The following is a 17203-nucleotide window of genomic DNA, read 5'->3' on the forward strand; positions in this document are numbered from 1 at the left end:
CTCTCTTATGAGTCTCTTGTCATGGCATTTACGGCCCATCTGGATAACCCATGATAATCACTCCCTCCATCTCAAGACCCTTAGCTTGAGCACACATGCAACGATCCATTTTTCCAAATTTAACATTTACAAGTTTCAGGGATTAGGACTTGATATCTTTGGGAGGGGTGCATTTTCTGCTATCACAGCAATGTTTTATTTCTTAAGCTGAATGGCAGGAGATAGCACACATAGGCCCATGGCTGGCTACCATGAGATACTGTTATCTGTGCATGTATCTTACATCAGACACTGACCATGACCATGAACCTCTCGAGGAAGGAGAGGTCTCCAGGAGGCTGAAGAGCAGTTGTAGTGGGAGTAACTCAGTGGGAAGCTTAGAAAACTAGGAGTCATGTTCTAAGAGTAGGGTGTATGCATTTGTCATTTCACAGGTCAATTCTGGCTAAGGTAAGATTCAGGGCATGACACCTATAAACTGGCTCCTCTTGTTTTTAGAATTTTTGTGAGTCTCTTTTAAGGTGTCAAATTAAAATGTTCAGAGAGTGAAACATTTTACTTCTCTAAAAGACTTTCAAGTCTTCTCCTGAAGAAGACTTTCAAGTCTTCCCTGAAGAAAATTTAGTCTTCAGGGACTCGAAGAGTAAAAAATAAACAAATCTCCCTCCAAAAAACCTTTCAAAAACTGAATGGATTGGATGCTAACCTCTAGCAGTAGAATTTCAGGCATTGAGGACAGGTCAGGGGAGAAAAATTCCAGTCATAATACATAGGCAGTCACCAGCTGCAGCTACTTTTAATCCTAGTCTTCCGTCTCCAACCCTTCCCAGGTCAAAAGAATTATCAGTGCTCTGTGACTCTGCTCTGTCCCCAGGAGGTGACAAATGGGTTCAGAAGCTCCCCTACCAGAATGGGCAGTACATGGAAAAGCAGATGGTCACTCCTTTGTCAGCACAGTTTGGCTGTGACTAAGCACATGTTCATTCTTTGTCTTCAGCCTGGTCAGAGTAGGACTGGTGAGGTCAGGGCCTGCACAGAGTCAGAGGACTCCCTGCATCCACCCTCCCCAAATGAGGGATTGTTTGGTGATGACCAAGACCAAACCTACTGGAGGATGCTATGAAAATCTGACATCTCTGCATTCTGCCTAAAGGCACTGTGTCAACAAAGTGTTCTGTGCATGGGAAACACACTACATGGGTCATTTTTGCACCTATGAATTATTAAGGTAAATAACCTCTCTACTTTGCCAGGCTTAGAAGCTGAGGTTGTTGGCGTGTCTTTTGACATTCATTTCTCAGCTCAGATGGCATCACAACAGCCATATACCTAAAGGTGATTGCCTTAGTTACCATCCATCCCATATGTTTTTTAAAATTTCTTTCTTACCACTTTTCACAATCTGCAATTATCTTGTTTACTTATTTACTTAAGTACTTATTATCTATTTGTCCCACTAAAATGTGATTTTTCTGGATTTCCCTGGCAATCCAGAGATTAAGACTCTACACTTCCAATAGAGGGGGTGTGGGTTCAATCCCTAGCCAGGGATACAGAATATCACATGCAGCGTGGTTCAGCCCCTGGGTCGGGAAGATCCCCTGAAGGAAGGCATGGCAACCCACTCCAGTATTCTTACCTGAAGAATCCCATGGACAGAGGAGTCTGGTGGGATGTTACAGTCCATAGGGTCACAAAGACACATGACTGAAGCGACTTAGCATACATACACACATGGTGCAGCCAAAAATAAACAGAAACAAAAAGAATGTAGGCTTTCTGAAGACAGGAACCTTGCTTTTTTGTATGTTCTTGTATCTTCAGAGCCTAGGATGATACCTGACACAGAATAAACATTCCAAGTAAATTTTTATTGAATGAATGAGGGAATGAGCAAATGAATAAATGCCCTAGGGCCCAGAAAGAATCAGTCGTGGAAAATGAAAGTAGAATCCAAATAAATATAAATATCCTATATTCCTGTGCATTGACATATTCAGCTAAGATTGCCTCCAATTTGCTGTTTCTGCTACATTTCTACGATTTACCACTAGAATATCATCCCCCTCATATGCATATTCATTCTCCAAATAGAGAAACTGATGCCCAGCAAAGTGAAAGAACTTGAACAGAACTACTGGCTAGTTACAGTGATGACTTGAATTTGAGCACTCATTTCTACCACAGAAGAAATTTACAGGATAATTTTTTTAACTTTTTCTGTTCCTTTTGCCACAAACAACAAAACACCTGCTGTGAGAAAAATATGGGGACAAAGTCAGTGTTACATTTGAGGAGACAGTAACTTCTCCGTATGGGGCTGTAGTCAAGGAGTAACTACTAGGCAGGGACTTTTGGCTAAGATTGGTGATCCTCTATGTTATTAGAGACGAGAGTAGGATGTCCTGCTTCCCAGGGCTACCAGACACATGAGATGTCAACAACAAGGAAGTTTTGGACTCAGACTCTGGTTATTTTTAGCATGAGGAATATGGTTTCATATGGCCAAGGGGCAACTCTACCAGGAAACAGAGAACCTACTGACTTCATGAGGCCTTCCCAGCATCTAGAGTCATCTGGACAAAGACAGGACAGGAAGCATGAAGAACAGAAGCTTTTAACACCCCCTCTTCCCACGGGCCTCTGAGGCCTCCTCTTGATTTGAGGGACAAATGCCGATTTCGTGTACTTAATGTGTTGATTGGGAAACCATAATTTCTTACTAAATGTGAATACTTTCTGTGTGTTCAGTTCTCCCTTTGCACTTTATAGAAGGGTTTCCCTGATGGCTCAACAGTAAAGAATCCGCCTGCAATGCAGGAAATGTGGGTTCAATCCCTGGGTCAGGAAGAGTCCCTAGAGAAGGAAATAGCAATGTTTCCACCCCAGTGTTCTTGCGTGGTAAATCCCACAGACAAAGGAGCTTGGCAGGCTACGTGGGGTCACCAGAGTCAAACACGATTTCATGACTAAACAACTGCAGCAACATTATAGAGAGTATACCTTACTCATTCATTCACTCCTTCTTACTTTTTACTCTGAGAATGTCATTCATTCTTAAACTTGTTTTGAATTATAATAGGAAAGTATGATTGCCATTGAAAGGAGAAAGAATTTTTTTCATTTCAAACAAATAAAAGCCCTGAGGTAACGTATCTTCTCATAAGTAAGTTCACTGCCAACCTACAGCAAAAGAATTACCCACAGTAAAGGGAGACTATGAACGCTAGTGATTTACAGAAGAATAGCCTAACTTATAGAATCTTTCTTAGCTCTCAAACAAACCTTACTATTTATTGATATTGGCTATCAATAATGTCTAGTATTGTAACAACCACTTCCATCACCATCTTGAAAAAGACAACTCCCTTTAAAGTCACAAAAAACAGCCAGCAGGTGGCTACCTGAGAGAAAATTTTCAATACAGAATGATGGTACCCTAAGTGTTAAACACAAACTGAAAAAAAAATTACAAAGCAATTTTAAATTAAGAAAAATTGTTATTTCAGCATAATAAAAGTTAACTATTCAGGAAGTAAAGAAACCTTGTGAAAACAGAATCCAAAGGACATTCCAGAAAACATGATTTTAGGCCACCAAATTCAATATGGTGAGCAAACAATGTGATAGTTTTCTGCCTGAGGGACAAAGACTGGTAACTCCTGCAATGTTTTCAGTTCTCTGCTCAGGGGACTGGTTTGACTCATTATTAGAATTATCCTTAAGAACGCCAACAGCTCACTTATTAGCTTTGACAGGAAGGCAGCTCTTCTTGTTCTTAGAATTACTGACTCCAAAGACAAATCTGATGTGTCAACGCTAAATAATCTCCCTCACACCTAGTCATTGGTTGGCCTTTCCCACTAGGTGATGAGGGCCTTAACGCAGGGATGCAGTCATTCTGTTTTGTTTCCCTCACTTCTAGTACAGAGGAGTGGAGTTAACATATGGACAGGTGTGAAGCCTGCCTCAAAAGTCAAATTCCCTTTAAATGATATGAGTGAACTTACAAAACAGAAAGAGACTCACAGACTTACGGTTGCTTCGGGGAAGGGAGAGTTGGGCAGTTTGGGGCTATCATGCACACGCTGCTATATTTAAAATGGATAACTAACAAGGACCTACTGTAGAGCACATAGAGCTCTGCTCGATGTTATGTGGCAGCCTGGATAGGAGGGGGGTTTGGGGGAGAATGGATACATGGACCTGTATGGCTGAGTCCCTTCACTGTTCACCTGAGAGTATCATAACATTGTTCCTCAGCTGTACCCCAATGCAAAATAAAAAGCTCAAAGTGTGGGGAAAAAAATAAATTCCCTTTAAAATATTTTAAAATTTTATTTGTTCTATTCTTTATACTTATCTTTTTGGCATTTGAAGGACTTTTTAAACTATTTTCACCAAAAGCACCTCAGACTTTAGCTTATAATAGATTTGCAGTGTTTATGAAGGATGATATTGTTAGTTCCCTTGGGGCTGTTATTTTTATTTTATTTACTATGAATCAAGATCTTCAAATTGCTAAATAATATTCTAGATTCTGAAATGCTACTTACAAGTACTACAAATTATAAAAACTAACTTGTACCAAGTATTATGGATGACTGAGAGCAAGTTCTTTCAAGTATTTACAATTAGAATCCACCCGCAGACAATGGTTTTCAGAGAGTCCATATAATCTCCATATCTCATCCGCAGCAATGTGTCCAGCTGCCTGCAGGGGTTCCATCCCCACCTCGCTGGGGCTTTGCTTCTCAGTCTCCAACAAGGGAAACTACCAACATTACCTATTTGAAGTGGGTTGTCTCAGAGTACACCGCTAACGTCTGTGGAAATCCAGCAATTCCATCAAGAAAAAGCAAAACAAAAATGTCAAACATTAGGACAAAAAAGCAAAGGATACCTCCACAGGTGCCAAGAGGGCAGTACTTTGGGTACACTGCTTTTAGGAGAATTGACATCCAGCCTGATTAAGTTGCTCACAGTCTAGAGAGGAAGATAAACAAGAAAATCAACCATTACAATGTAGGATTAAGAAGCCTCATAGGATTAGGAGCTGTAATCGAGGTGAGAATTGGGCACTAGAGAGCACCAAGCAGGGGCTCCCAACCCCAGTCTGAGGGGTCGGGGGAGGCTGCTCTCAGGAGAGAATCCCAATGTGCCTTTGGAAACACAAGCTGAAGGCAGCTAGAAATAGAAGGATGAAGAGGCAGAAGAAAGACTGTCACTAGAGAGAACTCAAAGAACTCAGTAGCATCTGGGGCCCAGGGTCTATGGAGGAGCAGTGGAATATGAAGCTAGGTAAGTGACCAAGGTCAGATCACCCACAGCCTTGTAAACCATGACAAGGAGTTCCAATGTCAATTTGAAGGTGGCGGGGAATGATTGAAGGATTCAAATCTAGGAAGTAATAGAACTTGTATTAGAAAAATAAAACCAGAATACCAACTTAATAAGCCACAATGAAAACAGTCCCTAAAGAGTAGATCAGAAGCTGGAGTCCTCTGGGAAGCTAGTGCTCTATCTTCAGCTGGCTACAGGGGATGCCAGAGTGTGATGAAGAAGTTGGTGAAATTCAGACAGCAGGCTAAGACCACTCCACTCATGATGCAGTCATATTGGATTAGGGTCCACCTTCACACATTCACCTCCCACCTCCCAGACACCTTCCTCCAGGGAAGGACACTGTTCTGAGCTGAGTGATGGGCCTGGCAGCAAAGGAAGATGGAGAGAGACAGGTGAGCATGAAAGTGGGAGCTTCTGTGGGGTGGCTGTTGCACTAATGTGTGTGATGTTGAGGGTCTGAACTAAGGCAGTGGGTATGAAAAGGACAAGGCAGATTTAGGATATATTTAGCAGGCAGAATCAGATGGACTTAGGGACCAACTGGATGTGGGAAGTGTTGGGAAGTAGGTGTCTAAGATAAATGGTCACCAGGAGGTGTAGAGTGAGAATCAAGGTGTGAAGGCATGTTTGTATGGGAAGATAACTAGACTCATGACCTGATTCCTGCTATCTTTTAAGGTTACCTCTGGCCATTGCTGAGCATAGATCCTTTTCACCTGCTTTTTCCTTTTTTCATCCTTTTCACTGAATCATTTGCAGTTTCCCAGAGGTGCCTACCCTTCAGATCTCAGTCCCTCTGTACACATATCTCCAGATGACATGATATGTTCCTCTTCTCCTGCTCTTTCTGGATGACTGCAACTTACCAGCTCACCAGTTCTGTCCAGCCAGCCTTCTCCAGCACTTCCCTTGCTTTCCTCCCTACCCAACTGTTATGAGTTGAATTGTGTCCCCCCAGGAGATACGCTGACAATTCTAACCCTCAGGACCTGAGCACATGACTTTATTTGAAAACAGGGTCTTTGCCTATTTAATCAAATTAAGATGAGGTTATTAGGGTACACCCTAATCGAATACAGCTGCTGTCCTTATAAGAAGAAGAAAATGCCACATGAAGACAGAAATACATGGGGGAGAACACCATGAGACAATGGAGGCAGAGATTAGAATGATGAAGTGGCCTAAGGAAAGCTAGGCTTGTTGCCCACCAACAGAAACTAGGAAGAGCCAAGGATGGATTCTGCCCAGAGTCTCAGAGGGCACATAGCCCTGCTGACACCTGGCCTTCAGATCTCTAGCCTCTAGAACTGTGAAGAATAAATTTTTGCTGTTTTAAGCTGCTTGGTGGTACTTTGTTACAGCAGCTACAGAAAACTAACATACCAACTATTACTTTATGCCCATATTTCCATACTTGTAAATGCTATATGTCTGTGCAGGCATTTACCATCTAGTCTGGTTCTTTAAACTATGAGCTTATCTTTAAAGATAAGAATTCTTACACATCTTCATATATACTGCACACTGAAACAATGAAGACTTAATAATGAATATTTCTTTCTTTTCATTTATTTATTTTTGGCCATGACATGTGGCCTATACAATCCTAGTTCCCCAACTGGTGATAGAACCTGGGCCCCTGCAGTGAAAGCATCAAATCCAAACCACTGGACCACCAGGAAATTCTCAAATATTTCTTATATGAGGAAAAATAATGAGTCAAAGTTCTGGATGCAATGTAGATACTGGCAGGAGCTTAGGAGATGGCTGCAACTGAAAGGGGCAGACAGAATATTTATCTGATATTTTAGCTGATATGAGCCGGAAGGAGTTTTTTACCTTGGGGTATGGATCAGGTAGTGGGAGTGATGATAAAGGAAGCAGCCTTGAGAATCAAGGAGAAAGGCCCACCCCTCCTTCTAATCCCAGGGTTCCATGACACATGAGTGAACTGCCAGCCATGACTTATAAGAGCTGCGTGGGAGAGGAAAAACCAGAATTCTGCTAAGGTGATGAATGCAGGGAATATTCTGGTAAAGTCATTTGGAGTCTCAGGACAACACTCAGCGTGTGTGCCATCACAACAGACCTACTTGGTATACAGCCACTCTTCTGAGTCTCCAGACTGTTCCCCATCACTTGGCCATCATTAAGTCCTCCAGTGAGCCCAGAAACTAAAGGAGGACCACTTGCCTACCTGTATGATGGTCATTTTTCTTTCTGCCTGTTTGGAGCTAGCCCGCACCATTCTGGTTATCAAATATCCTGAGCAGTTTGTTTGTGAGGCATGGAAGCTAGAGAGCCAGCAGAAAAGGCAATGGAGGAGAATGAGCACTGAGATGCCTGAAGGTGAGAGTGGAGAAAGAGCTCTCATGTCCAGGGAGGCTGAGGGTAACAGGGTTGCAGGCCTGGTGAGTGGACCTGGCCTTGGTTGTCTAAGGGCTGGTCCATGGTGCCATGTGAGCTCTCTAAAAGCTGCCTGAGCTAGGAGAGAAGCATGTTAGCCTACTTGGCTCCTGGAAGCAGCTGGCTCAGAAGGAAAGGGTTTGGCCAGGTCCCAGAGCCTGGAAAGATTGAAAATGGAGTTTGCTGCCTGTGTGGGGGAGGTGGGAGCAAAAGACATTTATGCTAAATTCCACTGAGAGTTATTTTAGTACTGACTTTATTGCATTCTAATTCTTCAAGAAATATAATCTCATATTTAATAAGTGTGCTAGCTTGATTAACCAGAAGACTTTATTCCTGCCCACTCTGTATAAATTTTCTTTATTTCTATGTTCTGCTATGGAAGGAGAAGAAACATGAAACAAAAGCAGTTAATGTGTTTATGTGTTCTCTTTGACCCTGAAAGAGTTGGAAGGAATTTATCCTGCAGGCTTAATTCATTGTTTCCTATTTGGAGGGATTTAGAAAGATCAAAGTGAGTTTCAACTACAGTTACCCATGAGGTCTACAATCCTGCACTGTAGCCATTTTAGCACAGAATCAAATACGCTTCTGGACTTTCCTCTGAGATGTGGCAAATATAATTCATTGCCTTTGATAAGCTCAGCTGAGCATTGTAATTAGGAATGTTAGAGTGTTAGGGGTACAGTGGATCTTCATAAAATTAAGATAAAGTTAATGTTTACTATGGGTCTATCTTGGGCTTCCCAGGTGGCGCTAGTGGTAAAGAACACACCTGACAATGCAGGAGACTTGAGATGCAGGTTCGATCCATGGGCTGGGAAGATCCCCTGGAGGAGGACACAGCAACCAACTCGAGTATTCTCGCCTGGAGAATCCCATGGACAAAGGAGCCTAGCAGGCTACAGTCCATGGGGTTACAAAGAGTCAGACACAACTGAAGCAATTTGGCATGCATGCAAGGGTCTATCTTGGACACAGTTGGGTTTCCAAGTAGGTCAAACATTAATGACAGGCAAGTAAAAAGAACATTCTAGTTAGTTACCTACAATATAATAGTAGGTGCCACAGTTTAAAAACAAAACTCTAGGGACAAAGCTAGTATTCACTTTGGCTTCATTTTTAGTTCATTTCAGTTCATGACACTAGCTAGAAAACGCTACATATGAGAAAATGTGAAAAGAAAATTCCTTTGTGCCCTAGAATGTTCTTGATAGGAAATTTTTTTTTAAAGAAGATTATTGGCGATCTTCAGCATTTCCTGCTTTATGTTTCGCAGATGAGAACGTTTGCCCTGAAACCACCCACCAATGGAGCCCCACTGCTGGTTTCCCAAGTGTGAGCTTTTCTTACAGTCTCCCCATCCAGCTTTCCTGACTGCCAGTCCAGGGGGAGGAAACAGCTAGACACCAGTCGCTCTTGTGAGGGATTTGTGGTTCCTAGTGAGGGTCCCCTCTCCACCTGCTTTAGCCACAGGAGAATGAGGAGGGTCTGGAATACCATCCAGAACACAGGCCCACTTCATAAGAACACCTGATGATGCAGGGGAAGATCCTTTATGAACACAGCAATACTGCTCTCAAAGAGCACAGATCAAATTAAAACTGAATGCATGTATATGAGAACAAAGAATTTTTTTAGAAAGCATTCTGAGCCTAAATTAAAGAATAGCTGCTGTTGTTCAGTGTATGAAACCAAGCCATTGGTGGCACCTAGAAAAGGGCCTGGCACATAACAAGCCCCCAATAAAGATTTTTGACAGACAACCCCTCCACACACTTTCATGCCTTCTCTGCTTTAATCAGCAGACTCGCTTATCTCAACTGTTTCTAGCATTACAGCTGGTTAATAACTCACTCTGCCATGTGGAACAAGATATATAATCAGATAGAGTTCCAAGAAACTGATGTTTTTAAGGGAAACATTGATTGAGGAAGAATTTCAGAAGCATTTATTCTATTTATTCACAGCTTCGACCAACATTCATAGGGTGCTGCTCATGGGCAGACACAGTATCCGTTACATTATACTGTTGTGGCGCTGAGAGAAGAAATGCTCCCCAAGAGGCCACTGTGGGAAAGACAGACAGACACTTGGAGAATTATGATACCACAAGACAGAGGCAGGCAAATAGTTCCTCGGGATCCAGGTGGAGGCAAAGACTAACTGCCTGAGTGGAGTGGGAAGGAGGTGACCCTTGAACTGGGGTAATTCCAGGGCAAGAATGGAGGACAGCTTTTCACACAGACTAGTAGAGCATGAAAAAGTGAAGGAACATGGGGTGCTTTTGTTGTTGAGCCACATTTGTTCTGCCGGTCCTGCAGCAAGCCAGAACACTGAGACGATGAGGTCTGCAGCAGGGATTGATTTGTAAGGCAGCCAGGAGAGGAGCCAAATCTCAGATATGCCTATCAAATGCTTGGGGCTCCGGACATTTATGGAGTAAAACTGCATGCTGTCTTGAGGTGTGGGAAGTATGGGAAAAGGTGATTGGAAAAAGGGGTGGTAACTGTCTTTCTGTGCAGGTGTAAATAAGCTATGGGCCTCTGCACATTAAAAAATGAGGGCATTGAGCACCATTTGAGGGTAGAGTGTTTGATCCTGTTATGTCAGAAGGTCACTGAGTGGACACTCACTCAAGGCCAGCTCAGCTTGGACTAGATATAACTGACTTCAAGTTTCTAGAAAACAACTCCAGCAAATACCTTATTGTTTAGGCTACGTGCGGCATGGAGGACACACAGTCTTAAAATGACCTTGAATTAGTGAAGGTTGGTGAAATAGATTTGACTCAGGGCCACAGTTTCTTTCTAACACCTTGAGAATGGTAGTGAGATTGGTCTGAAGAACATAAAGAGAAAGAAAGTGGATGTGAAAAGACAGGGAGCCTAGGAAAACAGATAGGGCCAGATTGTGAAGGCCCAAGGAGTTTGGACTTTATCCTATGTAATAAGCAGTCACTGAAGACTGAGCTCTTTGAGTAAAAGACAAAAGGGGGGAAGGGTCTAATTGTTTGCTCCATTCCTAACACTGCATCTGCCAAAGCAGAGTTGATTTTATACATTATATTTCATTACATAACATGATTAATTTTTTTTAGCATGAGAGCAGTATTAAGATGAATGGACAGTAAGGAAAAATGGAGATCAGGCCCGAGACCAGTCTAGAACTGTTAACAACAGTCAAATAAAAATAATTAAGATTACAGGGTAGGACGGGGAGGGAGGTTCCAAAGTAAGGGCTTTGTGTATACTTATGGCTGATTTATGTTGACCTTTGACAGAAAACAAGAAAATTCTGTGAAGCAATTATCCTTCAATTAAAAAATAAATTAATTAAAAAAAATAAGATTACATAGTTGAGAAATTCCAAAGTAGAACAGATGCAAGTGAGCATAAATACAGTTTTTAAAATAAGAAGTCTTCCCACTGTAAACAAAGACTATAGGCATCAAAATATATTTAGGGTTTTCCATGAAGTATTTATACCAACATCACATGTCTTCTGAATCAAAGTCTATACTCTTTGTTCCATTATGAGTTCATAGAATTGTAAAATGCAATAGAATCTGGCAGTATTAGCACAACAAAATTACAATATATGTCATTGCTTGCTTACTACTTGCAGTAATTTACAAACCAGGCCCATTGACACTTTCGGAAAATTTACAATCACAAAAAAGCTGAAAGATTTCTGGCAGGCACAAGAGACATTTGTAGCTTAGCCAAGAAAATAATTCACATTTCCTACTTACAGTTTCAAGGTTCTTCAAACTACTTATCCTGCCTTCTTTTTCCTTTCTACTTTTTTGTCTGATAGGTTTTGAAAAATGTAAGTACTTTTCTAGACTTCCTCAATTTAACTAGTTTTTAAAGTGTCAGGAAAACATCTAGGAACTAATGAAACCTTGTATAGTTGACAGATGTACCTATGCTATGTGAATCTTCTCAGAAAAGTATCTTGGCAGTGTTTCGTGGTGTGTGAAAGAAATCCTTTTCATAGGCATCTTTGAAGAGATGACAGACAGTGGAGAGTTGCAACTCAAAGCCCTTTTTAAAGCAAAAAGATGATTAATCTCTGTCCTTGGCTTTCTTTCTCTCTCTTGAATACTTTGGCATTTTTGTTTAAATAATCTTGCCCTGCTACCACAAATTTCTACCAGGTACTATAAAATCTGTGATTTCAGATGGTAAAGAGTCTGCCTGTAATGCAAGTGACTGGGGTTCAATCCCTGGGTTGACAACATCCCCTGGAGAAGGAAATGGCAACCCACTCCAGTATTCTTGCCCAGAAAATCCTTTGGACAGAGAAGCCTGGCAGATTACAGTCCATGGGGTGCAAAGCATCAGACACAACCAAACAACTGATACTTTCGCTTTCATTATAAAATCTGTGATTTTTCTTGTCCCATGGAGGGATTACAGGAAATGAAAAAAAAAAAGTGCTATTCTTGACAAGGAAAGAGCTGCTGCTGACTCAGTGGTCATTAAGTCCCAACCCTTGGGTATTTTTCCAGAGGTTAGGGGCAGGTACTACTGCTCCTTTGCTTAGTGAGCCCTGGGGATGACTTAGGCAGGTTGGTCACAGAAGCCATTTCTAGCTTTGGAATACTGTTCATGGGTTTGAAAACAGGTGGTGCTGGCCTCAGTGGCCTACTCCAATGAGGAGAGAGCCAGCTGGCTCAGCTACGTAAGGAGGTACATTCAACGTGTCTCCTCTTCTCCTCTTTATGTGTAGCACTGAATCAGCAACCATGATGAGGTCTTCAAAAGAACAGAAGTAATTGGCAGGTAATTCTTAAACATGTAGATATTGTTAAATATATATTTCACCTTGACCTCAATAGCTATCTCTAGAAACTGAAACCGGAATAGAAGCTTCCATCCACAATCCATCTCTTGGCAGCCAAACCCACACAAGAAATTTAACACAAATACAGCCAAATTCAGTGCTTGGGCTGTCATTTGGAAATCTTCTTTGGGCCACACTAAAGAGTGTTGCTGTTGTTGTTCAGTTGCTAAGTCATGTCCAACTCTTTGTGACCCCATAGACTGCAGCACACCAGGCTTCCTTGTCTTTCACTATCTCCCGAAGTTTGCCAGATTTATGTCCATTGAGTCAGGGATGCTATCTAACCATGTTATCTTCTGTTGCCCTCTTCTCCTTCTGCCTTCAATCTTTCCCAACATCAGAGTCTTTTCCAAGGAGTAGGCTCTTTGCATCAGGTGGCCAAAGTATTGGAGCTTCAGCTTTAGCATCAGTCCTTCCAATGAATCTTCAAGGTTTGTTTCCTTTAGGATTGACTGGTTTGATCTCCTTGCAGTCTGAGGGACTCTCAAGAGTCTTCTCCAGCACCACAACTTGAAGGCATCAGCTTTGGTGCTAAGCTTTCTTTATGGAAGAATCTGCCTGCAATTCGGGAGACCTGGGTTCAATCCCTGGAAGAAGGGAATGATTACCCGTTCCAGTATTCTTACCTGGAGAATTCCATGGACAATGAGCCTGGCAGGCTACAGTTCATGGGGTTGAAAAGAGTCAAATATGACTGAACAAGTAACACTATACTAAGGACACTATAGTAAGGAGTAAAGTGGTTCAATTATTCTAAAATGTAAAGAAAAACTGTACTGGCTTTCATAATCTTGCAGTCAAGCTAATATTTCATTAATATTTTTACACAAGAAAGTCATCTTCATCTGCATTCACTTTTAGTGGGGTTGGGAGTAGAAGAAATAATACAAGAGGGAACAGTTTGACTTTTGATGACGGAAATATTTTTTGTCAAGATTCTTCAGAGAACTCTTATATCATTCCCTGTTCCAGTGTTTTTTATTTTATTAACTGTAATAAAACACATTAGGTCACACTGTACTAGCCCTTTTCATGAGTGTCTCAAAGCAAGGCAGTGCTTAATTTAGAGCCCAGTCATGTTAGGTCCAGGGAGGTGACTGCTGGGTCCAAGCAGGAACCAAGCAATCTGCCCCAATCTGCCCAATAATTTACAACATGAAGAGATGTTTTGTGTATTCCTTTGAAAACAGGATTACCACTGCTGAGCGGAGCTCCTGCTGACAGAGAAGAGGCAATGCAGGTGTTGGAAACTTGGATGGAAAGAACTCAGGAAGGGAGGAGACCATCCAGCTTCCCCCAGGATGAGAAGCTGCTCTCTGCCCCGGGGCTGGGCAGGGCCATCAGAGTGTAAAGGGCACAAATCCACTGGGCAGTGGAAGACCCGTGCCTAGGAACAGAGGCGGCGCCAGGCGGAGGTGCCAAGGGGGGCTGCGGAGGCCTCCGCCGGGGTGATCCCTGGGGAACACAGACAGCTCTGACTAGCAAACTAGTTGCCCTCCTGCCCTTCCTAGTCACTCCCCTCTCCACTGTCTCCATGTAGTAATTACTCCTTTACTGAGGCCCTGTTCCAGGCCAGAAACACAGCTACAGGCTGGGGCCGAGGCAATAAAACCAGAGTAGTTTCCCTGGTGGCTCAGTGGTAAAGAATCTGCCCGCTGATGCAGGAGATGCAGATCTGATCCCTGGGTTAGGAAGATCCCCTGGAGAAAGAAATGGCAGCATTCTTGCCTGGGAAATTCCAGGGACAGAGGAGCCTGATGGGTTATAGTCCATGGGGTTGCAAAAGAGTTGGACACGACTTAGCAACTAAATAGCAAGTTTTCAGGAATCCTGCAGTCCTTTCTGAGGAGCTGAGTTCTAAAGCAATGAACTGAGTGTTCCTCTTCAGGGCACAGAGTCTGTGTTAAGGGAGAGGAGGTTTGGGGCCCAGGAGTAGGAGACTTCAGGGAGACCGTTGCCATCGGGGTATGATAAAGTATCTTCACCTTCTCTCCTCTCATCCCCTATGCCAGTGGCCAGATGTTGCCGGGAACCAGGGTGTCAGATTAATCTGAGGAAGAACTTTCTGACTCGGAGCTGTCCAAAGAGAAAATGAACTGTGTTGAGGGGTGGAGAGCTCCCAGCCACTGGATTTGTTGAAGAGTCTGGATAGCTAACTGGTGGATTGACAAGGTCCTTCTAGACCTAGTAGTCTGTGAATCCACAGGGGGATGGTCCACTGGAGGAGGTGGCAACTCTAGATGAACTAGTCTGCTGCTCTGACCTGTCATGAGGATAATGAGAAGGCCTGATCAAGGAAAGGGTGATGGGCTGCTATACTTAAGATGGATAACCAACAAAGACCTACTGTATAGCACATGGAACTGTGCTCAGTGATGTGCCAGCCTGGATGGAAGGGGTTTTGGGGGAGAATGGATACATGTATATGTATGGTTGAGTCCCCTTGCTGTTCACCTGAAACTACCACAATATTGTTAATTGACTATACCCTGATACAAAATGAAAGTTTAAAGTTTTTTTAAAAAAGGGCAAAGGGTGATGGGCAAAAGTCTGGTGATGAGGGAGCTGGGGACGAAATATAGAAGCAGAACGGGAGGAGTATATACAGCTGCCATAACAAGGTACCACATACTGGGTTGGTTTTAAACAACAGAAATTTAATATATCACAGTCTGGAAACTAAAAGCCCTAAATCAAGGTGTCAGCAGGGCTGGTTCCTTCTGTGAACTCTAAAGGAGAATTTTCTCCATGCTTCTGCTACCTTTGGGAAGCCCCAGGTGGCCCTAGGCTTGTAGATGCATCACTCCAGTCCTCTGTCTTCACAAGGCTTTCTGCCTATAAGGACACCAGACACACTGGATTAGGGGCCCACCCTACTTCAGTACAACCGCATATTAACTAGTTGCATCTGCAGTGACTGTATTTCCAAATAAGTTTAGATTCTGAAGTACTGGAGGTTAGGATTTCAATATAACATATTTTTGAAGTGAAGTGTTAGTAACTTAGTCGTGTCCAACTCTTTATGATCCCATGGACTGGTGGTGGTTTAGTTGCTAAGTTGTGTCTGACTCTTGCAATCCCATGGACTGTAGCCTGTCAGGCTCCTCTGTCCATGGGATTCTCCAGGCAAGAATACTGGAGTGGGTTGCCATTTCCTTCTCCAGGGGATCTTCCCAACCCAGGAATCAAACCTGGGTCTCCTGCATTGCAGGCAGATGATTTACCAACTGAACTGTGAGGGAAGCCCATGGAGTAGAGCCTGGCAGACTTCTTTGTCCATGGAATTCTCAAGCAAGAATACTGGAGTGGATAGCCTTTCCCTTCTCGAGGAAATTGTCCTGACCCTGGGATCAAACCTGGGCCTCCCGCATTGCAGGCAGATTCTTTACTGTCTGAGCCCTAACATTTTTAGGGTGACGTAATTTAACCCATAACAGGCGGCAACTTGCTTAACCTGAGCCCTCTGCCTTTCCCACCTGTACAACTCTAGTGCTGGCGCTGCAAGGAGGAGCCTGTGTAGCTGGAGTGGATACCACCCACTCCGCCGGCCTGAGCTTGACTTTAGATACACCCGAGTCCTAAGAGTGTCCCCAGGGCTTTAAACTCCTGCCTTTCCCTAGAACCCACTTCTCACAGCAGCCACAGCACCCACAACCAGGACCTACATGTATCCTGGCCCATTACAGCGCTGAGTTCTCTTTTCCTCTCTCATCCAACTCATCCCTGGTATCTTTCACTCACACCCAGGCAGAGATAAGGTGGGGAGACTGTGTGTGGGAGGTATTTTTTTTTTTTTTTTGTATTTCTCTTTTGAGACTCATCTTACAAAGACCAAGGCAGTCCCAGAATTTTTTGGCCTATTTCACCCAGTGTTGGATGGCTCCGTACACTGAGTTCCCAAGATTTGGGGGGAAGACAGATGCTAAACCTCCATTCTAGGAACTTCTGCCAGCGATCCCTTCCATGGGACTACCAACACAGAGGCAGAATGTGGTAAAATGGAGAAATATCAGACCAGAAGCATAAGTCTGAATGAAGTTTTATGACCACACACTACAGATGGGTCTTGTGATAGCGGTGGTTAGGTCATTTCTCCTCTCTAGCCTTCAGCTTTTCCAGTGGTAAAAAATGTTAGACTATTTCAATGTTGATGTTCTATGACTTCATAAAAGTCAATATTTTATGATCCCACAATAGGTCTCTAAGGACCATTCCAATGCTGACATTTCATGATTTTATAATGGAGAGTTAAGCTTTTTATGGTTGTTAAATGGAAAGAAAGAAAAGACACACTGCATTTCTCTGAAAGTCAGTTAATGTCTTTGGGGAATGATGTCACCTTTGAGCCTCAATTTTCAGATCTATAAAAAATACAGAACTAATAAGAACCTCATGAAGTGGTGGGAGCGACGGTGCTTGGAGAGATTTACAATTCGGAACAGAGTCAAACTGGAAACCTCTCCTGAGGTTCTGTCAAACAGCTCTCAGAGCCCCAGCCGCGGTTGGCGCTAACTCACCAAGAGGGCTCGGGGACGGGGCGGGGTGAGGAGGTTGGCATTGTTCTTGCCCCGCCCCTGCCCCGCCCTAGATATCGCGAGAG

The sequence above is a fragment of the Odocoileus virginianus genome, chromosome 4 (assembly GCF_023699985.2).
Source record: "Odocoileus virginianus isolate 20LAN1187 ecotype Illinois chromosome 4, Ovbor_1.2, whole genome shotgun sequence".
NCBI classification, from domain to species: Eukaryota; Metazoa; Chordata; class Mammalia; order Artiodactyla; family Cervidae; genus Odocoileus; species Odocoileus virginianus.